Below are 26812 nucleotides of genomic sequence, written 5' to 3' on the forward strand. Positions count from 1 at the left end.
AAATAAATGGGCACCAAGACCGACTTTAGAAGAATCCGTGCTAAGGCAGAAATCTTGTGACAGATCAGGATGAGCTAGTATTGGCGCGTTAAGTAACGCTTCTTTCAAAGAATTCAATTCCAACTGTGCTTGTTCGTCCCAGTTCCAAATAGTATTTTTTCCAGTGAGGAAACCAAGTTTTCGTGTAACTAGAATTAGCATATACAGAGAACGACGGTAAAAGTTTACGAGACCTAGAAAACTTCGGACTTGATTTTTTTTGTGGATGGAACTGGAATGGCTCTGATTGCTTCTACCTTTTCAGGATCCGGCTGAATGCCTTCAGAAGAAATAATATGTCCCAAAAACTTCACCTTTGTCCTACAGAATTCAGACTTTTCCAAGTTAACTGTAATTGCAAATTCTGCAAAAATATGTAACACGCTGTTGAGGATACGATTATGTTGTTCCCATGAGGCTTCTTCAATCAGAATATCGTCCACATATAAGGTGATGTGACGTTTTAAGAACTCAGGTAATATGGAATTTAGCCCGCGAATGAACGCTGCCGAAGAAATGTTCAAACCAAAAGGAAGTTTCCGAAACTGATAACAAACGCCGAAACAAAGGAAAGCTGTGTATTTTCTACATTCTGGATGAAGTTCGATCTGATAAAAGCTGGATCTGAGATCAATAGAAGACAACACTTTTACGCCATTAAAATTTTTAAGAAGTTCTTCCAACGATTGCGGCCTGTCTGTTTCAGGAATGATGATAGTATCGACTTGTCTCGAATCTAAGACAAGCCTGATCGATCCATTTTTCTTCTCAACAACATGTAATGGATTGTTGTATGACCTTACTGCAGGCTCAATAATGCCCTCGTCAAGCATAGATTGTATTTCTGTTCTAACACGGTCCCAATAATGTGCCGGAATTACGTATGGTCTAACACAAAATTTAGTATGATCACGAACACGAAATCCCTTGATTGTTCCTGATTTGTGAGTAAAAACTGTGGAATGTACTTGTAAAATCTCAAAAAGGTCCTGCCTATCAGTGTCATTACAATTCTCAATTGTTTGAATATTATTCTGAATTAACTCAGTATCAAATGCGCCGTCGATATCATCCCTGTCAGTACTGGCAGAGTGATTGTTAGTGTCAAGTTCCGTCGAAAATTCCGAACTGTTGTCTAACAGGAGGTAAAGCCGATTAATTTCTTCGTCATGGTTTGAGAGCCAATCTTCAAATTTCAAAGCTACTGACTTACCTTGTTTCTCTAAACTTATTTCAGCATCGTAAAAGTGTAAGATTGCTTTGTATTCATTCAAAAAGTCTACTCCCAATATAATTTCCGTCGACAATAATGGAACAATATGAAAGTTCATAGAGAAGCTGTGGCTTTGACAAAAGACTTCTAAGTTGGTTTGCTGGCATACATCTACACTTTTTCCAAAGATTGCACCTTGTAATTTAATCTTACGTAACGGAAGTGTGGGGCAATCGTTCGATTTGTTGCATTTGCTAAAGGCTGTTTCACTAATTACTGAAATGGGACTGCCAGAGTCAAGTACTGCCGTAAATTTTACGTCATTTACTGTAATGTGTATCACAGGCTATGCAATGTTGTTATGTTTTACGTCGTGTTCCTGGGGTAAGATGTCCCTAATGTCTTCCATTTTTACGTAATTACTAGCTACAGCAGCTGCGTCGTCAGTTTCATACGTACGTTTTGTGGCTGCCAGCGGTATGAGTCATTGCCTATTGTGTCTTTGTTGGCGCGCGTCGTTATTGGGATTTGGAGACCTAACTTCTACAAATTCACCTTGTCGAGAGGGCCCTGCTCTGTTTGAATCCCGCCAGTTCTGATGCAATTCAGGTCTGTCGTTACGATCATATCGTCTGCCGTCATGTCGGTAGATTCCATAGTTTCTTTCTTTTCGGTCACGTGGTGGAGAATTTTTCCCGGAATCGTAACTGCGCGCTGGACTGTTACGTCTAAAGTTATTCTGTCTCCCTTGATAAGAATTATTTTGGTTCCCATATTGTCTGTTCCTCTGATTGTCTCTGTGATAGTCACTACTGCAGAGGGGTGATCTTTCCCTGTAATTATTACTACTCTGCCAACGGTTATCATACGGGTGGTGTCTGTTTTGGTCATGATTTGTGTTGTGAGAATAGCCTTGTCATGTCCAGTTACTATTTCTTTCATCGCGGAATTGCGACGGATGTGACCTGTAATTGTTGTGTTCCTGTTTTCACGTTCCACGATTGTCAGTGACAATTTTTAATTCTTGTAAGAGTCCCTGAAAAGCTTCAATGTCGTCTTTGCAACGTCCTGCCAAAATAATATGTCGTAAATGTTCAGGTAATTTGATTAAGCAAATGCGGATGAGTTCCGAGGGGCTGTATGAGTTTGACAGGTACTGATTCTTGTGCAACATGTCTTCAAAATATTTCACAAGACTGGAGAATTCAGATTGTTCGAAATATTTCATCATTATGATGCTATGTTTTACTCGGTCTTGTGTAGCTTGAGACCAATATGCTGAGAGGAAGGCATGATAAAATTCTCCTTCACTGTGGCAATCGTGAATGACCGATCGCATTCTTACAGCTGGTTCATTCTCTAAATAGCCACACATAAATTCTAATCTGTGCTCTAATGACCAGTTGGGAGGAAAACAATGAGAGAATTGATGAAGCCACGATTGTGGATGAATGTCGTTGCCAGAATTCTTAAATATTTTGAATTTACGTGTAGTAATAAACAGCTTATAGTCAAAATCATTGTGTCGGCGAGTCGCACATCAGTAATTGTTACTTCGTTTCGACGGTTCCATCTCAAAATCCATTGCGCTATGCCAATTTCTTTCATAATTTCCGAAATGCCCTGTGTTATTATTTTGTGACTTTTCCGTATTTCTAAGTTCCTCTTCCCGTGTTGGAGCGCGAGTATCCTCTGAAATATGTAATTTTTTTATTACTTGTGCCAACTGATCTTGTACTTCCCGGATTTATCTTTTGTATTGCGTATTAATTTGATTCTGATATTGTTTGAATTTCTTTATTTGTTCATACTCTTCTGTGTCAGTGATGGCTACAGGTCTTGTGTCTTTCAGATCATCATCTACCTTTGCAGATAAGTTAGTGAACTGATCCGAAAGTTCGGCTACTTTCTCCGATAGTGTACTTATTTCCTCAGTGTGATTTTCTCAACCAGGTTTCAGAGTGTCCATTCGTGCTGAAATCGTATCTACTGTGTTCTTTAAGTTTTCCTGGGTTTTTGCAAGTAGCGTAATCGAATCGGTAGATGCAACTGAGTCACTTTTAGCCCACAAGGTCTCATGATTTTCATGAACAATGGTTTGCAGTTCTTTTATGGCTGCTTCGTGATTCTGTAATGCATTTTCATGCCGCGAAAATATAGGTTGAAAATGCTCACAAATTTGTGTTTTTACGTCATTGCAGACTTTTTGACATTTCGATTCCATGTTATGTAACTCAGTAGTTAAATCTTCACGCGTTTGTTCAAGCGTGGTGTCTAACGTCCGAAGATTTTGTTCCATTGTGTCTAACTTTTGAAGATTTTGTTCCATTGTGTCTAACTTTTGAAGCTTTTGCTGTGTTTGTCTCTGATTTTGTTCCAGTGTGTCTAACTTTTGAAGCTTTTGCTGTGTTTGTCTCTGATTTTGTTCCATTGTGTCTAACTCTTGAAGCTTTTGTCCCATTTGTTGCATTAATTGTAATAACAATGCACTGGTGTCTGAAACATGTTTCTGAGTGATTTTCGGCAGTGAATTTGCACCGGCAACATTCACATTTTGACCAGCGGAAAATCTATCTTGACTCATTTGAGAAAACGGTGAGAACCCAAAACCTGAGTCTACAGTATTTGCAATATTGTGTCCTGTCATTCCCGATTCCTGAGGCGAGCTGTTGTCGACCGATCGATCGATAATGCTTCCCTGTTCACTACCTGTTTCACTGCCTACACCATTATTTGACGCCCGCTCCATTTCCCTATGCACAGTTACCAAATTACTACTTTGAATGTCTGTTAATTTATTACACAGTGGTGTTGGTAAGCTACGCTCGTCGTCACTATTATTTCGCAGTTTACTTTGGAGCCTAGTGTTACGTTTTTCACACGCCATTATTGTCACAATATTTCACACGATAACACAGAAAAGCACAATTTGAAGAGCAAAAATAAGAAAACACATTAACATAGCGCTGAAAATAATATCTAGTTAATTGCAAGCGCAGCTGCGAAATACTTGGTGCAAATCTACATGCATGCCACAACTGTTTTACTGTACAACAGTGAAAGACTGCAACTACAAAGGTGATTCTCTCTACAATTACGCGCTAGCAATAAACAAAAGCTACACTAATTACTCAAACTACAAGAAAAAATCAGAAGATTTCAGTGAGGTACCCTCGGCTAAGGGTCGACGTATGAAACGTCCCCTTTGAACAATTATACATGACTGTGCTTAAACTGACACACAATAATTTTAGCGCAACGCAATCTGACTTTCAATAATCCCTACAAAAGATTGGCCATGACTAACATTAACCTATACCTTTCACAAATCACTTACCTCACAAAAATCTTCGTTACTCAAGCTACAGCAATACAGCGAGCGCCACTACTGCCAGCTAAATAAAAGATTCAAACAACGGAAGGCACTAACTACTGATAGGCATAGTTAGAAAACGAAAGATTTTAATAGAGAACAAACAACGTATTTAACTTTATAGTCATCAAAAGTCATAATCTATATAGTAGTTCATAACATCCAGTCTTACAAATTTCAAAACTCCGCCATTTCTCTCCTCACATCCACCACTGCTGGCGGCTGACCTCCAACTGTGCAACGTTACGCGCTGTTAACATCCAGCTGCCCAACACTACAATGGCAGACAACAAGGCAAACTAGTCACAGACTGCACACAGCACAGCCAGTGATTTTTCATACAGAGCGCTACGTGGCGTCACCAATAAGAAAACCTAAACAGCCTACTTACAACTACTGCAGAAATCATTGTAAAAGTGCACAAAATGTTCATGGAGGACTGCCGATTGAAAGTGCGTGAAATACCTCACGCTTGCCAGATGTCATTTGAAATGGGTAAATCACATTTTAAGTGAAGAGTTAGAAATGAAAAAATTATCTGCAAGATGAGTGCCGCGACTCTTGACGCTGGATAAAAACGCATCAGGATGAACACATCCGAACAATGTTTGGCCTGTATGAATAGTTCCACACCCGCCTTATTCACCTATTATGCCCTCCGTCAGACTTGCACCTCTTCCGAAATTGAAAATTTTTCTAGGTGCTCTAAGATTCACTTCAAACGAAGAATTGATAGCCAGAGTTGAGAACGATTTTGCAGGCCTGGAGGAATCTCATTATCAAGAAGGGATCAAAGCACTAGAGCATCACTGGACGTAGTGCATTAACGTACAAAGACACTACATTGAAAAATAAAGATAGGCCTCAGTATCTCTATTCCGATAGGGGTATCTGTTGAGAGGCCAGACAAACGTGTGGTTCCTGAAGAGGGGCAGCAGCCTTTTCAGTAGTTGCAAGGGCAAAAGTCTGGATGATTGACTGATCTGTCCTTGTAAAGCTAACCAAAACGGCCTTGCTGTGCTGGTACTGCGAAAGGCTGAAAACAAGGGGAAACTACAGCCGTAATTTTTCCCGAGGGCATGCAGCTTTACTGTATGGTTAAATGACGATGGCGTCCTCTTGGGTAAAATTTTCCGGAGGTTAAATAGTCCCCCATTCGGACCTCCGGGTGGGGACTACTCAAGAGGATGTCGTTATCAGGAGAAAGAAAACTGGCGTTCTACGGATCGGAGCGTGGAATGTCAGATCCCTTAATCGGAAAGGTAGGATAAAAAATTTAAAAAGGGAATCGGATAAGTTAAAGTTAGATATAGTGGGAATTAGTGAAGTTCGGTGGAAGGAGGAACAAGACTTCTGGTCAGGTGACTACAGGGTTATAAACACAAAATCAAATAGGGCTAATGCAGGAGTAGGTTTAATAATGAATGGGAAAATAGAAATGCGGGTAAGCTACTACAAACAGCATAGTGAACGCATTATTGTGGCCAAGATAGATACGAAGCCCACGCCTATTACAGTAGTACAAGTTTATATGCCAATTAGCTCTGCAGATGACGAAGAAATTGAAGAAATGTATGATGAAATAAAAGAATTTATTCAAATTGTGAAGGGAGACGAAAATTTAATAGTCATGGGTGAGTGGAATTCGGCAGTAGCAAAAGGGAGAGAAAGAAACGTAGTAGGTAAATATGGATTGGGGGTAAGAAATGAAAGAGGAAGCCGCCTGGTAGAATTTTGCACAGAGCACAACTTAATCATAGCTAACACTTGGTTGAAGAATCGTGAAAGAAGGTTGTATACATGGAAGAAGCCTGGAGATACTGGCAGGTTTCAGATAGTTTATATAATGGTAAGACAGAGATTTAGGAACCAGGTTTTAAATTGTAAGGCATTTCCGGGGGCAGATGTGGATTCTGACCACAATCTATTGGTTATGACCTGTAGATTAAAACTGAAGAAACTGCAAAAAAGTGGGAATTTAAGGAGATGGGACCTGGATAAATTATTTAAACCAGAGGTTGTACAGAGTTTCACGGAGAGCATAAGGGAACAATTAACAGGAATGGGGGAAAGAAATACAGTAGAAGAAGAATGGGTAGCTTTGAGGGATGAAGTAGTGAAGGCAGCAGAGGATCAAGTAGGTAAAAAGACGAGGGCTGGTAGAAATCCTTGGGTGACAGAAGAAATACTGAATTTAATTGATGAAAGGAGAACATGTAAAAATGCAGTAAGTGAAGCAGGCAAAAAGGAATACAAACGTCTCAAAAATGAGATCGACAGGAAGTGCAAAATGGCTAAGCAGGCATGGCTAGAGGACAGATGTAAGGATGTAGAGGCTTATCTCACTAGGGGTAAGATAGATACAGCCTACAGGAAAATTAAAGAGACCTTCAGAGAAAAGAGAACCACTTGTATGAGTATCAAAAGCTCAGATGGAAACCCATTTCTAAGCAAAGAAGGGAAAGCAGAAAGGTGGAAGGAGTATCTAGAGGGTCTATACAAGGGCGATGTACTTGAGGACAATATTATGGAAATGGAAGAGGATGTTGATGAAGATGAAATGGGAGATATAATACTGCGTGAAAAGTTTGACAGAGCGCTGAAAGACCTGAATCGGAACAAGGCCAAGGGAGTAGACAACATTCCATTAGAACTACTGACAGCCTTGCGAGAGCCAGTCCCGACGAAACTCTACCATCTGGTGAGCAAGATGTATGAAACAGGCGAAATACCCTCAGACTTGAAGAAGAATATAATAATTCCAATCCCAAAGAAAGCAGGTGTTGACAAATGTGAAAAGTACCGAAGTATCCGTTTAATAAGTCACGGCTGCAAAATACTAACGCGGATTCTTTACAGACGAATGGAAAAACACGAATGGAAAAACTAGTAGAAGCTGACCTCGGGGAAGATCAGTTTGGATTCCGTACAAATATTGGAACACGTGAGGCAATACTGACTTTTCGTAGAAGCTAGATTAAGGAAAGGCAAACCTACGTTTCTGGCATTTGTAGACTTAGACAAAGCTTTTGACAATGTTGACTGGAATACGCTCTTTCAAGTCCTGAAGGTGGCAGGGGTAAAAGACAGGGAGCGAAGGGCTATTTACAATTTGTACAGAAACCAGATGGCAGTTATGAGAGTCGAGGAAAGGGAAGCAGTGGTTGGGAAGGGAGTGAGACAGGGTTGTAGTCTCTCCCCAATGTTATTCAAACTGTATATTGAGCAAGCAGTAAAGGAAACAAAAGAAAAATTCGGAAAGGTATTAAAATCCATGGAGAAGAACTAAAAACTTTGAGGTTCGCCGATGACATTGTAATTCTGTCAGAGACAGCAAAGGACTTGGAAGAGCAGTTGAACGGAATGGATAGTGTCTTGAAAGGACGGTATAAGATGAACATCAACAAATGCAAAACGAGGATAATGGAATGTAGTCGAATTAAGTCGGGTGATGCTGAGGGAATTAGATTAGGAAACGAGACACTTAAAGAAGTAAAGGAATATTGCTATTTGGGGAGCAAAATAACTGATGATTGTCGAAGTAGAGAGGATATAAAATGCAGACTGGCAGTGGCAAGGAAAGCGTTTCTGAAGAAGAGAAATTTGTTAACATCGAGTATAGATTTAAGTGTCAGGAAGTCATTTCTGAAAGTATTTATATGGAGTGTAGCCATGTATGGAAGTGAGACATGGGCGATATATAGTTTGGACAAGAAGAGAATAGAAGCTTTTGAAATGTGGTGCTACAGAAGAATGCTGAAGATTAGTTGGGTGGACCACATAACTAATGAGGAAGTATTGAATTGGATTGGGGAGAAGAGAAGTTTGTGGCACAACTTGAAGAAGGGATCGGTTCGTAGGACATGTATTGAGGCATCAAGGGATCGCCAATTTAGTATTGGAGGGCAGCGTGGAGAGGACAGCCCATTCTTCACAGAGTGCTGCACTGAGGAGAGGTATCGATATCGATCGATCAGTCATGGCAAGATGTCGGCGTTCCAACACATCCCAAAGGTATTCTATGGAATTCAGGTCCAGACTCATTACAGGCCAGTCCATTACAGGGATGTTATTGTTGTGCATTATGAACATGTATTCGATCGTGTTGAAAGATACAATCGCCATTCCCAAACTGCTCTTCAACAGTGGGAAGCAACCGCCTCCGAATTTTACTGTTGGCATTACACATGCTAGCAGATGACGTTCACCGGGCATTCGCCATAGCCACACCCTGCCTTCGGATAGCCACATTGATTACCGTGATTCGTCACTCCATGCAACGTTTTTCCACTGTTCAGCCATTCTATGTTTAAGCTCCTACCACCACACGTGGCGTCGTTTGGCATTTACCATCGTAATTTCTGGCTTATGACTGCCGCTCGACCATGAAATCCAAGTTTTCTCACCTCGCGCCTAATTGTTATAGTTCTTGCAGTGGATCCTGATGCAGTTTGGTATTCCTGTGTGATGGTCTGGGTAGATATCTGCCTATTACACATTACGACCGCTAGTCAGATGTCGTCGGTATCTATCAGTCAACAGACGAGGTTGTACTGCACGTTTTTGTGCTGTACGTGTCCCTCCACGTTTCCACTTCACTATCACATCGGAAACAGTGGACCTAGGAATGTTTAGGGTCGTGGAAATCTCGCGTACAGATGTATGACACAAGTGACATCCAATATCCTGACAACGTTCGAAGTCTGTGAGTTGCGCGAAGCACTCCATTGTGCTCTCTCACGATGTCTAATGACTAGTGAGGTCGCTGATATGGAGTACCTGACAGTAGCTGGCAGCACAATGCACCTATTATGAAAAACGTATGTTTTTTGAAGTGCCAGGATACTTTTGATCACATAGTGTACTACCCTCAATAATGTATTACCTTCAATAGTTCTGTGCTACGCCTTCCAGTTTCATGACAATCACAGTACTTGGACAATTTATCTTGAGTTTTCGCCTGACGCTCATTTTAGATTAATCAGATCTGCATGTGTCCAGGTTGCCATTATTAAATGTTTATTAAGAAACTGCGACAGTTTCCTGTTATTGTGTATGAAGAGTCAAGTAACTTTTGATATTTCAATAAATCCAAGTGATTAAAATATGTGTATGTAATGACATTTTTACGGCTAATTCTAACTAGGAGAAGAAAGTTACTGAAGCTTAGATGTACTCGTAAGAAATGAGGAGTTTCTCCACAGAACCGTCGAATAGAGACACAAATTTAAAATGCTGACAAAAAGAAGAGACACTATGATTGGAGGTGTGTTGAGATATCAGTCAATAACTTCCATGAATTAGAGGGGGCTGTAGACGGTAAAAACTGTGCTGGTCATAGATTGGATTTCAGCTGAGAAATTGAGTTCCAGTGCAGCTACGAGATGAAGACCTTGGCATATGAGGGAATTCGTGACTGGCTGCATCAATCCAATCACTGAACTGATGACCAAAATAAATAAAGAGAGGATGTTGTTATTTTTGTCATCAGTCTACTGACTGGTTTGATGCGGCCCGCCAAGAATTCCTTTCCTGTGCTAACCTCTTCATCTCAGAGTAGCACTTGCAACCTACGTCCCCAATTATTTGCTTGACGTATTCCAATCTCTGTCTTCCTCTAAAGTTTTTGCCCTCTACAGCTCTCTCTAGTACCATGGAAGTCATTCCCCCATGTCTTAGCAGATGTCCTATCATCCTGTCCCTTCTCCTTACAGGGTTTTCCACACATTCCTTTCCTCTCCGATTCTGCGCGGAACCTCCTCATTCCTTACCTTATCAGTCCACCTAATTTTCAACATTCGTCTATAGCACCAGATCTCAAATGCTTCGATTCTCTTCTGTTCCGGTTTTCCCACAGTCCATGTTTCACTACCATACAATGCTGTATTCCAGACGTACATCCTCAGAAATTTCTTCCTCAAATTAAGGCCGATATTTGATATTAGTAGACTTCTCTTGGCCAGAAATACCTTTTTTGCCATAGCGTGTCTGCTTTTGATGTCCTCCTTGCTCCGTCCGTCATTGGTTATTTTACTGTCTAGGTAGCAGAATTCCTTAACTTCATTGACTTCGTGACCATCAATCCTGATGTTAAGTTTCTCGTTGTTCTCATTTCTACTACTTCTCATTACCTTCGTCTTTCTCCGATTTACTCTCAAACCATACTGTGTACTCATTAGACTGTTCATTCCGTTCAGCAGATCATTTAATTCTTCTTCACTTTCACTCAGGATAGCAATGTCATCAGCGAATCGTATCATTGATATCCTTTCACCTTGTATTTTAATTCCACTCCTGAACCTTCCTTTTATTTCCATCATTGCTTCCTCGATGTACAGATTGAAGAGTAGGGGCGAAAGGCATCAGCCTTGTCTTACACCCTTCTTAATACGAGCACTTCGTTCTTGATCGTCCACTCTTATTATTCCCTCTTGGATGTTGTACATATTGTATATGACCAGTCTCTCCCTATAGCTTAACCCTACTTTTTTCAGGATCTCGAACAGCTTGCACCATTTTATATTGTCGAACGCTTTTTCCAGGTCGACAAATCCTATGAAAGTGTCCTGATTTTTCTTTAGCCTTGCTTCCATTATTAGCCGTAACGTCAGAATTGCCTCTCTCGCCCCTTTACTTTTCCTAAAGCCAAAATGATCGTCACCTAGCGCATTCTCAATTTTCTTTTCCATTCTTCTGTACATTATTCTTGTAAGCAGCTTCGATGCCTGAGCTGTTAAGCTGATTGTGCGATAATTCTCGCACTTGTCAGCTCTTGCCGTCTTCGGAATTGTGTGGATGATGCTTTTCCGAAAGTCAAATGGTTATCGCCAGACTCATATATTCTACACACCAACGTGAATAGTCGTTTTGCTGCCACTTCCCCCGATGGTTTTAGTAATTCTGATGGAATGTTATCTATCCCTTCTGCCTTATTTAACCATAAGTCCTCCAAAGCTCTTTTAAATTCCGATTCTAATACTGGATCCCCTATCTCTTCTAATTCGACTCCTGTGTCTTCTTCTATCACATCTGACAAATCTTCACATTCATAGAGGCTTTCAATGTATTCTTTCCACCTATCTGCTGTGTCCTCTGCATTTAACAGTGGAATTCCCGTTGCACTCTTAATGTTACCACCGTAGCTTTTAATGTCACCAAAGGTTGTTTTGACTTTCCTGTATGCTGAGTCTGTCCTTCCAACAATCATATCTTTTTCGATGTCTTCACTTTTTTCCTGCATCCATTTCGTCTTAGCTTCCCTGCACTTCCTATTTATTTCATTCTTCAGCGACTTGAATTTCTGTATTCCTGATTTTCCCGGAACATGTTTGTACTTCCTCCTTTCATCAATCAACTGAAGTATTTCTTCTGTTACCCATGGTTTCTTCGCAGCTACCTTCTTTGTACCTATGTTTTCCTGCCCAACTTCTGTGATGGCCCTTTTTAGAGATGTCCATTCCTCTTCAACTGTACTGCCTACTGCGCTATTCCTTATTGCAGTATCTATAGCGTTAGAGAACTTCAAACGTATCTCGTCATTCCTTAGTACTTCCGTATCCCACTTCTTTGCGTATTGATTCTTCCTGACTAATGTCTTGAACTTCAGCCTACTCTTCATCACTACTATATTGTGATCTGAGTCTATATCTGCTCCTGGGTACGCCTTACAATCCAGTATCTGATTTCGGAATCTCTGTCTGACCATGAAGCAATCTAATTGAAATCTTCCCGTATCTCCCGGCCTTTTCCAAGTATACCTCCTCCTCTTGTGATTCTTGAACAGGGGATTCGCTATTACTAGCTGAAACGTGTTACAGAACTCAATTAGTCTTTCTCCTCTTTCATTCCTAGTCCCTAGCCCATATTCTCCAGTGACCTTTTCTTCTACTCCTTCCCCTACAACTGCATTCCAGTCGCCCATGACTATTAGATTTTCGTCCCCCTTTACATACTGCATTATCCTTTCAATATCCTCATACACTTTCTCTATCTGTTAATCTTCAGCTTGCGACGTCGGCATGTATACCTGAACTATCGTTGTCGGTGTTGGTCTGCAGTCGATTCTGATTAGAACAACCCGGTCACTGAACTGTTCACAGTAACACACCCTCTGCCCTACCTTCCTACTCATAACGAATCCTACACCTGTTATACCATTTTCTGCTGCTGTTGATATTACCCGATACTCATCTGACCAGATATCCTTGTCTTCCTTCCACTTCACTTGACTGACCCCTACTATATCTAGATTGAGTCTTTGCATTTCCCTTTTCAGATTTTCTAGTTTTTCTACCACGTTCAAGCTTCTGACATTCCACGCCCCGACTCGTAGAACGTTATCCTTTCGTAGATTATTCAATCTATGTATGGTACTCATATTTCATCATTGGTATCAAAGATCGTCTCAAACTTTACGTGAGTTGACGAGAGTATTCGTCTCTGTGCCTTACCTTCCAACAAATTTGGGTGAAGTACTATGGAGCTCTTAAAGCAGCGACTTCAGACATTTTCACAAAAGTATGGGTGCGAATTTTCTGTAGCCCGGATGTTAATTGTGTGGCCGACAGAAGGCACATTGTATATTTGTGAAAGGTAGGTGAAGACTTTTATTTTAAACGGAATTGCTTAAAGTACCGTAATGTTGTATGTGGTTTCATGGGAAATACAGGGTATAACAGATTCAAGTACAGATGTTTTTATATGTGGCAGTTTTATATGTGAAGACATATAGCCCGGATGTTAATTGTGTGGCCGACAGAAGGCACGTTGTATAATTGCGAAAGGTAGTTGAAGACTTTTATTTTAAGCGGAGTTGTATAAAGTACCGTAATGTTGTATGTGGTTTCATGGGAAATACAGGGTATAACAGATTCAAGTCGGTTGTTTTTTCTGTGCGTGGAACAGTTTCCTCACAAACACGTCTCCAACTTTATGAATGTAAGTGTAGACAAGTAGTTCCGTGTGCATACATCCACACTTCAACGCCTGATATGCTGCCCAGTGGAATATAAACATCAATTGCTTGCTGTTTCCACATGTACTTGGAGGTACTAACCTATCTAAAAAATACGACTTGTAATAACTATGAATATTAGTCCACAGAAGACGTAAATTTTGATGCAGTGTTGTTCAGTAGCTCGTTCTCAGTCAGGAACATAAATACCTCTCCTTATACCCGTTACACGCTGCATATATTCTCATAACTTGGGGGTTCGTTTCAAAATGAAAACTCTGTATCTCTACGCATAATTAAGTTTTTAACCTCAGTCGTACAGAAGGCACAGTCGTGTGAAATGGGATGAAACCAAGTAGATTGCCATATTCGGGACTCTGCCGCTGTAGTCCCATGCGCATACTGGATAAGCCATCATTCCTACTGCAAGCTCGATTCTCCAACACAGTGCGCATTCTCACAGCTCGCGTCCGCACGATTATGAGCGGTTGACGTCAGAGGACGGTGCACAGTGGTAGCGCATCATTACGGGTGAGCGAGTGAGGGCTGCACGCAGTTGAGTGGGGAGACGTGTTCCACTTGTGGGCGGGGGATCCGCGGCAAGCGGCAGCGATCAGCCGTTCCTCCGACGCTCAAGTGCCTGCCACGGGCCGCACATGGGCTTTTAGTCGAGGCTCGGCGAACACGCCTGGCCCGCTGTGTCCGACTCAGGACACGGCTTTGCTGCAGATTGTCTAAAGAGCTAAGTACACTGCTCGTTTACAAACTGACTACTCTTAAGCTTACAAGAAAAATCACTCGCCGTATAAAAGACTGACACGGTTAGGAAAGGTTTATGATCACTGGAGCTAATAGCACTGCTCAACACGGTCCACTCTACATGACTATGTACTAACATAATTAAACGTGTTATTTTACTTCCATGAAATCTGTGAAGGTAACGCCAAATAAAATTTCGTATTACTAATTTGAATAGCAACAGACGCTATACACTTTGAACTTTGAATCATTAACTCACCTACGTAATAAATACTACTCTTGGCTCTAAAACTGCCCTTGGCTACTGACTTCTATCAGATTAATTTTTAAGAATATACACTATAATACAAAGAAAAGCGCACTCTTTCGGAGCTACACTAATTGATCTCAGACTGATATTCATACAGGCACAGACGGAACTTTTGTTGCCGACGGATGAACTTGTGACGCTGCAGCATTATTTCACAGCTTAGCTTGAAAGACTGGTAAACAGAGGACATGTCGGTAGTCGATACCAGGGCTTATAGGCTTTTGGAATATCATTCCTTCTACTCACAAGGAGAGGTTCCCCGTGGTGCTATCGACTTTTGAAACTATCTATAAAATGACGTAGTTTACGATCCCAGGTACAACACACTCGAGCCATTCATCCTGGTGGGCCCTGGTTTGCTAGTAATTGACGAAAATAAAATTAGGAATTTTGTGTGATACTCAATAGCGGCAAAAAGGTTTGGTTATATAGTCAGCTGCGTGTTGTAATGGATTGGATAACAGCTTAACATGCAGGAGATTATGTGTTCGACTCTCATTAGGTGCAGGAAGTTCTTTTTCTTTATTTTGAAACATTAATCGACATGACTTTGATCATCGTTGTTATTGAGTTAATTGATTTAAATGTAATTTTCTACTTTCATTTCTTTGTCACATAATTTTAATCATAACACCAACTTCCTCATTTGCTCTCATTTTTCTTCCTATCGTTCCTTCTCCAAATGAAATCTTTCTTCACCTGTTTTTAATTTATTTTATGCATTAATTTCCATTTAATATCTTTTGTTTTATCATCTTGTATTTACATCCACACGGATGAGTTCATTATATCTGTTTCTCATTTTGTTTAGATTTCCTTTTCCTTAGAAACCTGTCTTTCGTTTAAATTTTCATTTGCATTATTTTTTCCATAGTGTAGTAGGTATTTAGGTATTGTTTTAAATCTTTCTATCACGATTACCATGCAAAAATTATTAGACATTTGCTAACAAAAACAAATTTTTACACAATTGTACAAAAATCATTATGTTATTTCGTCTTTTGTTTTTTAACTGAGATATCGGAATTTTCAACTAACAGAATATTATAATAGATAAGTGTAATTAAATTTATATTCACAAAATCTCGATTGCAAAAGAGTGGTATAAAAAAAAGAAACAAATGAAACAGTTCATATAGTGATTATAATGATGTGCCAAAGGAATAGAAATAAAAAATACAATTAAACCAATTGGTTGAATAAAAATAATGATAGAAGTAATTTCGATAAAGATTTTAAAATAATAATAAAGATTTGGTGCACCTTACGAGATTCGAGTCCACAACCTCAAGCATATGAAGTTGTTAATTACGCATGCCAACGATGGTAAAACCTTTTTGCTGAAAATAACTTACTGTTATGTTTTTTAGGGTGGCAAATCCAAACATGATACTTAAAAAACTGTATCACCCATCATTTCCTCAAATTTCACAGTCACATTTATTAAATTAAGCGATTTTTAAGGAATTTAACAGCTTTTATACTGTATAGTTAAAATAATTTAAAAAGGAGGTGTAATGATTGCAGATGACGTTCGTAGCACTGCTGAAAAACATTTGCTGGCAAAAAAAGGGTCGATTCTGTTTTTGTGTTAACAGATGGTGTTTTGTTTACTGTTAACCTAACCTCACTTTCCCTTTTCCTGTACATATGCTCAGTACATTGTCTAATCTTGATTGTAAAAACTCTGCTGACAGTTTAGTTACATTTGTGGTGAATTTGTGATTAAAAAACACTAAAGAAACATGACAAACTTTGTGAAAAAGGTTTATCCATCAGACTTTGGATATAAACTTGGTGATCAAGATAAATCGTAGGCACCGCATAAGATAAGTTGTGTGTGTTGAAGATCTGAGAAAACGGTCCAAATAGGAGAAAAAAGCTTTAGATTTGCTCTTCCTGTGATATGGAGGGAGCCCAGAAATCATTCTGGTGATTGCTACTTTTGCAATGTTGATATTACTGGTCATAATTCGAAAAACAAGAAGGTAATCGGCTACCCTAACCTTCCGGCCGCCATCTGACTAGAAGGGAATGGCGTAGAATTGCCGGTTCCTGAACCACCTTATGACTCAAATTATATTCCAACAGATGTATTTTCTGATGTACAATCTCATTTACATGAACCAGATAATGGTGGATTCCAATGTAATACAGTAAGTCTAAAGCGCAGATTGTTTACTCTGATGAAGCTTAACGATTTAGTGAGGGATCTGGGCTTAACGAAAGAAGAAGCTGAATTTCTTGGCTCTAGATTAAAAAAAAAAAAAGTAGCTTATTGGCGGCTGTAATCAGCATACACAAGTGTAGAACGAGAGAACAGCAATTTTCTAAGTTTTTTCAACAAGAACGTGATTTAGAGTACTGCTCACACATTCCCTGTCTGATGAATGAGTTTGGTATTGAATACAAAAAAAGAAGACTGGAGGTTGTTGATTGATTCATCCAAAACTAGTTTAAAGGCTGTTTTATTACAAAGTGGTACGCATCTATACCTGTTGGACATTCTGTACATATGAAAGAAAGCTGTGAAAACCTAGAAGTAGTGCTAAATAAAATTGCCTGTTCGGCTCATGGTTGGATGATATGTGACGATCTAAAAGTAACATGCATGCTTCTTGGTCAGCAAGGTGGCTTTACCAAATTTCCTTGTTTCTTGTGTGAATGGGACTGTAGGGCTATGGGTCAACACTGGTGCAGAAAAAACTGGCCTAGGAGGGATTATATAAAACCTGGTGAGAAGAACATTCTACGCAGAAACGTACTCCTACCACTTCTACATACTAAGTTAGGCTACTAAGTTAGGCCTAATGAAACAGTTTGTAAAAGTTGCATAAAGATGAACCGTGTTTTAAATATCTCTGCCAAAAGCTCTCTCACCTTTCAGAAGCTAAACTAAAAGAAGGCTTCTTTATCAGACTTGACGTTAGAAAATTGATGTTTCATTGTAACTTTCAATCCACAGTGACCTTAAATGAGGAAAAAGCATGAGTGTCATTCAAGCAAGTCGTTACAATGTTCTTAGGACACGAAAAAGACCCACAATATGTTTCTATTATAGCTACAATGTTAAAGAAATTTAAAACTTTAGGATGTTTAATGAGCTTGAAAGTTCACTTGTTGAACAGTCACCTCCATTACTTCGCGGTCGATATGGGAGATCTTAGTGAGGAGCAAGGAGAACATTTTCACCAAGGCCGCAGCAACATCAACATGGGGGGGGGGGGGGGTACTGTTGGTCAATTCAACAAGAAGTTCAGCAAGCGAATCATCGTAGAAAAAGCTACACAAGAAGCTTCAAAGAAAAAAGAGAAAGAAAATACAAATGAATTACAGCTGACAAGTTAAACCACTATTAACACATATCATTGTTTTAAGTAGCCTACTGTAAATACTAACCATGCTTATATCGTAACAAAAGCGTTTCATTAATATCCCCATTTCCCGTATAGTATACGATTTTTATACAATGTAATAAAAAAATATTGCTCGAAAACTATGGGTGATACAAAAAAACTAAGGCTGGATTTGGATTTAGCTCATAAAAAGCTATAAAGTTCAGCTATCAAATTAAAAAAGTTTTTCAAAAATAAATTTTCTTTCGCCTGTGTTATCCGCAACCAGATAATATAATGCAACTTATTTAACGCTACTGAGAATCACACAAAATTCCGACTTTTATTTTCGTCAATTACGCGCAAACGAGGGCCCAACAGCGTGAATAACTGCACTGTGTGATACCTAGGATGTTAACATACAACACTGTATAGATAGTTTCCAAAAATCGATCGCAGCGCTAGGGATCTCTCCTTTACAATTGGACGGTAACCGTTCCTCATAGACAGGCACGACAACAACTAACACACACGCCAGCTTTTGGAGAAGACGTGTACTCGAGCTCAAAGAAGCCGGTAGGAGCAATTAGCAAATCAGTCTATTATGGCACTGCTCGATGATGGCGGCAGAACAGCGTGAGCCATGACCAAAAACAGGAGTGTCAAGAAGGAAGTGGTCGATTTCCAGAGACGGCAGAGCGTGATGGCCGAACAATCGCTAAAGAGGCACTCGGAGCCCCAGATACATCATTATCATCAATTTAATTGGCAACTTGTGGTTCAGTGACTAAGGGGACCATTAACAGGCGGCTCAAGGAAAGGGGGCTGTGCTCACAACACCCATTGTGCCGACTACCATTGACCTCTGTACAACAACAAACCAATTTGCAGCGGTGTCGGGTACATTCGGCATGCAGTATCATTCACTATGGCAGAATCGTCTTCAGTGATTGGGCCCCCACGACCAGCGAAAAGTGTCAGGAGACTCCCCGTTTAGTGGTGAGATATTAACCAGACTGTCGTCGTCTCGGGTGCCGTTTCATTTCACAGCTGTAATCCACTGTAAGCCTTAAAGCACATGAATAAGTCGACTGTATTCTATGCTACGATATTTTGTCTGTCAAGCCAAGCCATTGTGCTCTTCTCTTTCAGTAAAATAACGCCAGACCACGGAGGGCCAGAATTTCTGTTGCTTCTCTTCTCACTTGCCAAATCCATCTTGGCCAGAAAGTTCGCAGGATTTCTCCCCATTTGAGAAAGTTGGGAGCGTTATCGATAGAACCCTCCAACTTGTTCGTGATTATGATGATCTAACCCACTGATAGCACAGAATTTGGCACAACTGTAGTGTCGCGGAATAGTTAAGCGTTGGAAGCGTGGAATATTGTCAAAGTTTCATTGCCTATGCCGAGAGCCAGAGGCAGTAGGTTAGCCAAGAGCTAAGAGGATTGCACATATATCGGAATGTGTCGTCACGCAGGGGCAATGGCCTGGTTACACACAACAGGCGAGTGAGAATTGCTTACCACACGGGTTTGTGTTAGACAGAGACTTTCGTAGAGTGCAAGACAGAGGTATAGCGTCAGCTGTACTGCATTTCACAACTTCGCGTAAGTCTGCTGTAACAACACGTAATTCTGTCGCAAGAACACCTAAGGGGCGAGTACGACAGATGAATCAGCAGTATAAGTGGAATGAATGCGGTCATTACAAACGAGCATGACGTCAGGACGTCGCTCGTGCTTCCTTTAAATACGCTAGCTTTGTTAGCAACAAGGCACTCGCACTCGCAGTTAGACTTGCAGTTAGATGTGTACTGGGTCGCTGTGTAGCGCTCAGCTCGGTGATCGACATGTAATCGTTATTAAGGAGTTGTTGCAGTAAGGGCGGCCCATCCAGTAGCAGATGTGAGGGGACAGTACCAGCTCTGGTCCTCTCTGCTGCCGCTGTCAATCATTAACCCAGGATTATCAGACATCGCGGCAGACTCGCTCGCCACCAATGCTGACCACATCAGTGAGCCGACGTCGAGATCGTGCGGGGCCTAGGCCCTGTGCATCCGCCGTCACAAGCTGGTGAGCCGACGACGCTGGGGGATTGCAGCCCGTTCCGCCAGTCCACTGCGGACGAGCCACCAGGAGGAGCAGGGAAGAAGACGGGGTGGGATAGAGTACACTCCACACTACGAGAACGCCTCTCGTGCCGACAGCGCCGGGACTCCAGCCCAGATCACCAAGCCACATTGTACTCGGCAGGAATAAAGGTGTTATGAATTAATAATGTTTCTTTGGCGTTTCTGACGCTTCTACAGCCATTTCCTAGCATCCTGACAACTGGAGAGGTCACCGCTCGACCATCCAATCCACCGTCGGCGACCGGGACCATCGGGGCGCCTACACAACGTACATCAGAAGGATATCCAGCAAGTCTTTCTGTCAATGTCAAGCCGAATATCTACTTGCATTAGGGCCAGATGTGGACGAACTCGTAACTGACGTGTTCAATTTGTGGAACCTTATCTCTTAAATAAATCATCTAATTCCTCTAGAATTGTAGTTATTCGTTTCTTTGTACATCACATCTATCGATTTCCGTACCATTCCGATAATTCCTTCGTGATGCTTCGGTTTCTTCTTTTTCTGTCTTACGTTGTATGACTATCCATCATGATGAAATACGTTTGTACTGAAGTACTATTGGTTCTCCTGCTGTGTATTACAGTGAATCTGAAGTACTAGCTTTTCTGTTTGCATAGATATGAGTACCTGAAGTGATCATATCTCTTCGTCATATTCACTAGGGCACCTTCTGTCTCTTTCACACCAACTTTTCAAGTGAAAGAATTCAAGATTATCATATAATATCTTAGATCTTTTGCAGATATTGTCGAATGTTAACGATTGGTTTTGAATGTTCTAGAGTAGAACTTGGAAACAGAACATATCTCATTGATCCTCCCTGTATAAAAATCGTCTTAACCAGTTAGTTTTCAGCGTGGTAAGATAGAGGAACAATTCATCGAAAAAGTATCCACTTATAGAAAAAAATCACGTATAATAAAAATGGTTATGTGACCCAAAAAATTTAGGAACAAGAAGTGACGTAGTGCAACAAGGAAATCAGCGAGCACAACATACGACAGGGTGGAGAGAAAATGAATCATATTTTATCGAAAAAAACCAAATTGAAAACAATGAAGGGGAAGGAGCAACTCACGTCGACTAAGTTACCATTCAGCTCTAAAATGCTCCAGTTTCCGGTACGATTACCGTACAGGATTCCTAACAGTAAAGGCTGAACATTCTAATATTACAGACTGGATTTCAAAAAGAAAAAAAACCGTGCCTCTTGCACTGAAAAACACACCTTGTTTCTCTTCGCATGTGAAAGCAAGTCACCAAATGTCATACACTATAATATAGTCTGATTAAGATGCCGTACAAAGAGATGCTAAATTTAACATTTTTCTAATTCAGGAAACAATTTTTTTTAAAAAAGAAGCAGAACCAGGTAAGCGGAACTATTTCAGCAACTACTGAAATCAGAAATACTCGACCTACTTTCTTATGCTATGTACACACTGCACCTGACCGAACGACCCGTGTATTCGTATTCTTCGTTTCATTGAATCCGAAGATTGAGAAGTTCACTGAAATGGAAGATGAAGATAATCACAATTGCAGGTTCTTATCATAGGTTGAATAAAAGGCACCGAGATATGATACATGATCATCGCAGATCGCTGCAAGCACTGACTGGCCCAGAATGTTCCACAACTGATTGTAAATTATTACAGCTCACATTAAAAAGTAAAAATTGTCATATTTAAACCAATTCAGTTCAAATATATAGACCATATATAACAAAGCAACTGGATTCTTTGCCTTATTATGTTTTCCTTCCCCCAACTTTCTTTCACACATCTTCAATAGTGTTATTTTTATGACACATAAACAATGCCAAAAATTTGAATGTTAACATAGGGTTCTTCTAATTTATCTTCAACATTTCTTCCATTACTTTGACTGTCAGGTGTTTCTGAAGTAATCAGTTTACCGAAAAACTATGCTAATTGTAGCCACCAGTAATGTTAGTACTTCGTTATTAATCATCTATATATACATCTACATCTACATGGATACTCTGCAAATCACATTTAAGTGCCTGGCACAGGGTTCATCGAACCACTTTCACAATTCACTATTATTCCAATCTCGTATAGCGCGCGTATAGAATAAACACCTATACCTTTCCGTATGAGATCTGATTTCCCTTATTTTATCTTGGTGATCGTTTCTCCCTACGTAAATCGGTGTCAACAATATATTTTCGCATTCGGAGGAGAAAGCTGGTGATTGGCATTTCGCGAGAAGGTTCCGTCGCAACGAAAAACGCCTTTCTTTCAATGATGTCCAGCCCAAATCCTATATCATTTCTGTGACACACTCCCATATTTCGCAATAATGCAAAACGTGCTGCCTTTCATTGAACTTTATCGATGTACTTCGTCAGTCCTATTTGCTATGAATCACACACTGCGCAGCAGTATTCTAAAAGAGGACGGACAAGCGTAGTGTAGGCAGTCTCCTAGTAGGTCCGTTACATGTTCTAAGTGGCCTGTCAACAAAACGCAGCCATTGGTTAGCCTTCCCCACAACATTTTCTACGTGTTCCTTCAAATTTAAGTTGTTCGTAATTGTAATACCTGGGTATTTAGTTGAATTTACGGCTTTTAGATTGGTTAAGTTTTTTAAGATTAGAATGATCTAACGAGTAAACGAAGTTTAACGAGTTCCTTTAGCACTCATGTGGATGACCCCACACTTTTTGTTATTTAGGGACCACTGTCACTTTTCGCACCATTCAGATATCTTTTCTAAATCGTTTTGCATTTGGTTTTGATCTTCTGATGAATTTATTAGTCGATAAACGACAGCGTCATCTGCAAACAACCGAAGACGGCTACTCAGATTGTCTCCCAAATCTTTTATATAGATAAGGAACAGAAAAGGGCCTGTAACACTACCTCGAGGAGCGCCAGAAATCACTTTTGCCTTACTCTATGACTTTCCGTCAATTACTACGAACTGTGACCTCTCTGACAGGAAGTCACAAATCTAGTCGCATATCTGAGAGTATATTCCATAAGCATGTAATTTCACTATAAGCCGCTTGTGTGGTATAGTGTCAAAAGTCTTCTGGAAATATAGACGTACGGTATCGATCTGAAATCCCTTGTCAATAGCACTTAAGACATCATGTGAATAAAGAGCTAGTTGTGTTTCACAGGAACGATGTTTTCTAAACCCATGTTGACTGTGCGTCAATAGACCGTTTTCTCCGAGGTAATTCATAATGTTAGAACACAATATATGTTCCAAAATCCTGCTGCATATCGACGTTAACGATATGGGCCTGTAATTTAGTGGATTACTCCCACCACCTTTCTTGAATATTAGTGTGACCAGTGCAACTTTCCAGTCTTTCGTCGAGCGAACAGTTCTATATGATTGTCAAGCATGGAGCTAATGCATCAGCATACTCTGAAAGGAACCTAGCAGGTACACAGTCTGGACCAGAAGACTTCCTTTTATTATGTGATTTAAGTTGCTTCACTACTCTGAGGATATTTACAGACGTTACTCATGTTGGCAGATGTTCTTGATTCGAATAATGGAATATTTGCTTCGTCTTCTTTTGTGAAGTCATTTCGGGAGGCTGTGTTTAGTAACTCTGCTTTGGCAGTACTGTCTTTGATAGTATCTCCATTGCTATCGTGCAGAGAAGTCATTGATTGTTTCTTGCCGCTAACATACTTCACATACGACCGGAATCACTTTGGATTTTCTGCAAGTTTTCGAGACACAGTTTCGTTTTGGAATCTGTTAAAGCATCTCGCATTGGAGTCCGCACTAAATTTCGAGCTTCTGTAAAAGATCGCCAACCTAGAGGATTTTCATTTCTTTAAATCTGGCATGTTTGCTTGGTTATTTGTGCAACAGTGTTCTAACCCGTTTTGTGTACCAAAGGGGATCAGCTCCGACGTTCATTAATTTATCTTTATATATATAATTCTCCTGTACCTGTGTATGTCACTGAACTCCTCCTAAACGGCTGGACCGATGTGAATGAATTATTCTGTATGCCTTTGGGTGGCGCCCTGGATGGTTTAGATTCACAAATCAGCCCAGTCGATATCTACGTTATTTATCTATACTGCAACTAAACGGCTGGATCGACTTGAATGAATTTTTGTGAATGCATTCAAGTTGGGGCCTGGAGAATTTACATTCTTAAATCATCACGGTAGGTGGCGTTGCAGTTTTGTGTGCAACATTGAGCGTATTATACTCAGATATAAGATAAGTGCATAGGATTTCGTTTATTTTTCGACATTTTAATTTGAGTGTATTATATTATGTGTATTTCGTTATTTTGACATTTTAATTTTTTTGTACGGTGTCTTTTGATATTTCAGGTGTCGCAATTCAGTGAATATTAAGTGTATTATATTCACATATAAGTTACGGACATAAAACAATGCCACGTCTTCTTGGACGAGGAGAAATTATTGGTCGACGTACTCGGAATTCATAATTAGTCCAGAACAGTTGGTTTAATAGATCGACAGAAGATCAATTGACGGACAATGAAAATTAGGGTTTTCCGATACACTAAACAGACCCTGCTGTTATACATGTGGCCGTGCACCTGGAAAATGGACAGCGTGTTTAGGTCACTGAAGAGACTGCTCTACAACGTGCATCAATTGCCCCAAAAACCAAATTAACTAAGTTTTTCGAACCATGCAACCGACCAGGTATTCCCTGTCAATTCGCAAAGACATTAATGTATACTGATGAGCCACCATATTTCACATGGAACAAACACTCAAAAAAGTGGGAACCACGAATGCGAGGGGTTTCGGTTGAAGGATACAACGGCATATTTATGGGAAATACATTAGGCCGATTATGTACAGTCCATCCAAACCACCGCGAATATTTCTTCTTGCCTTTATTGTTGGTTAATGTTCCTGGACCGACGTCCTTCCAATACGTGCGAACAGTCAATGGCATTTTGTACGACACATATCATGATGCGTGCCGCGAATTACATTTACTGGAAGATGACAACCATTGGGATATTACACATGCAGATGCAACATTGAGTTCCTCTCCTCATCAAATTCGCCAATTATTCGCCATATTATTAACGACATGTTTTCCATCTCAAGCTTCTGTCTTCTGGGAAAAATATAAAGATTCCATGAGCGACGACATTCTGAATCGCATTCGGATCGCTGATGAAGATCCCAATATCGATTTTTTGCCAGGAATATATAACGAGGCGCTAATAAAGATTGAAGATATTTGCACTCTGATTTCGAATATGCCACTCATTCATTATGGTATGCCTCATCTAACTGCCCAGCAACCGACATTATTAACAACGAGATTCAGAGCGAAAAACAGTTCAATACGGTCTCTTTAACTACCTTCGTTGAAAAGAATGAGCAACTACTCAATGATGAACAAAAGAATGTATACGATCGAATTAATTTGTCTATTGCAGCAGAACGGGGTGGTTTTTTTTTTTTTTTTTTTTTTTTTTTTTTTTACGCACCAGGTGGCACAGGAAAAACGTTTCCCATCTCACAAATACTTGCACGCATTCGATCACAAAATCATATTGCGTTAGCAATTGCGTCGTCAGATGTTTCAGCCACTTTGCTTGATGACGGACGGACTGCACATTCAGCACTCAAGTTGCTGTTGAACATTCACACAAATCCAAATGCAGTGTGCAACATAAAAAAAGCCTTCCAGTATGGCTAAAATTTTGCAAAAAATGCAAAATTGTTATCTGGGATGACGAAAGATCTAAATAATAACACCAGGCTTTTCGGTGGTGCTTTACTGCTGCTGTCCGGTGATTTAAGACATACATTGCCGGTCATTCCACGCGCTACATATGCGGATGAAATTAACGCATTTATAAAACAATCCTATATATGGCGAAATGTCAGTACATTACGTCTTAACACAAATATACGCGTTCAACTGCAAAACGATCCATTGGCACTATCATTCTCCGAGCAATTGCTCAACATTGGAAATGGAACAGTACCTTTGCATGGAGACACACAATGCATCAAATTGCCAGACAATTTCTGCAACATAGTAAACACCAAAAATGCTTTGATTGAAAGCATATTTCCAGGTTTACAATCTAATTATATTAATCATGCGTGGTTTCGTGAACGAGCTATTTTAGTCACAAAAAATATCTGTGTTGACGCTATTAACTTCAAAATACAACAGTCATTGCCGGGCAATGAGATATTGTTCAAATCGATCGACACTGTTACCGATCCTGACGAAACAGTCAACTATGCTGTAGAATTTTTGAATTCGCTGGATTTACCAGGAATGCCACCACATAACTTGCGATTAAAAATTGGCTCAGCTATCATTTTGCTTCGGAATTTAAATGCACCTAAGCTATGCAAAGGTACAGGATTAGTCATAAAAAATTATGGGCAATGCTACAACTTTGAACGGCAAATTTGAAGGTGAAGTTGCTCTCCTGCCACGAATCCCAATGATCCCTTCCGACTCACCCATTCCATTCAGACGTATGCAATTTCCAATTCGCTTGCCATTTGCCATGGCTATTAATAAGTCACAAGGTCAAACAATGTCGATTTGTGGGTTGGATCTAGAAAATCCGGTCTTTTCACATGGCCAATTATATGTGGCGTGTTCTCGCGCTGGAAAACCGTCAAGTATATTCATTCATACTCCTCAGGAATTGACTAAAAATATTG

The sequence above is a fragment of the Schistocerca piceifrons genome, chromosome 8, assembly GCF_021461385.2.
Source record: "Schistocerca piceifrons isolate TAMUIC-IGC-003096 chromosome 8, iqSchPice1.1, whole genome shotgun sequence".
NCBI classification, from domain to species: Eukaryota; Metazoa; Arthropoda; class Insecta; order Orthoptera; family Acrididae; genus Schistocerca; species Schistocerca piceifrons.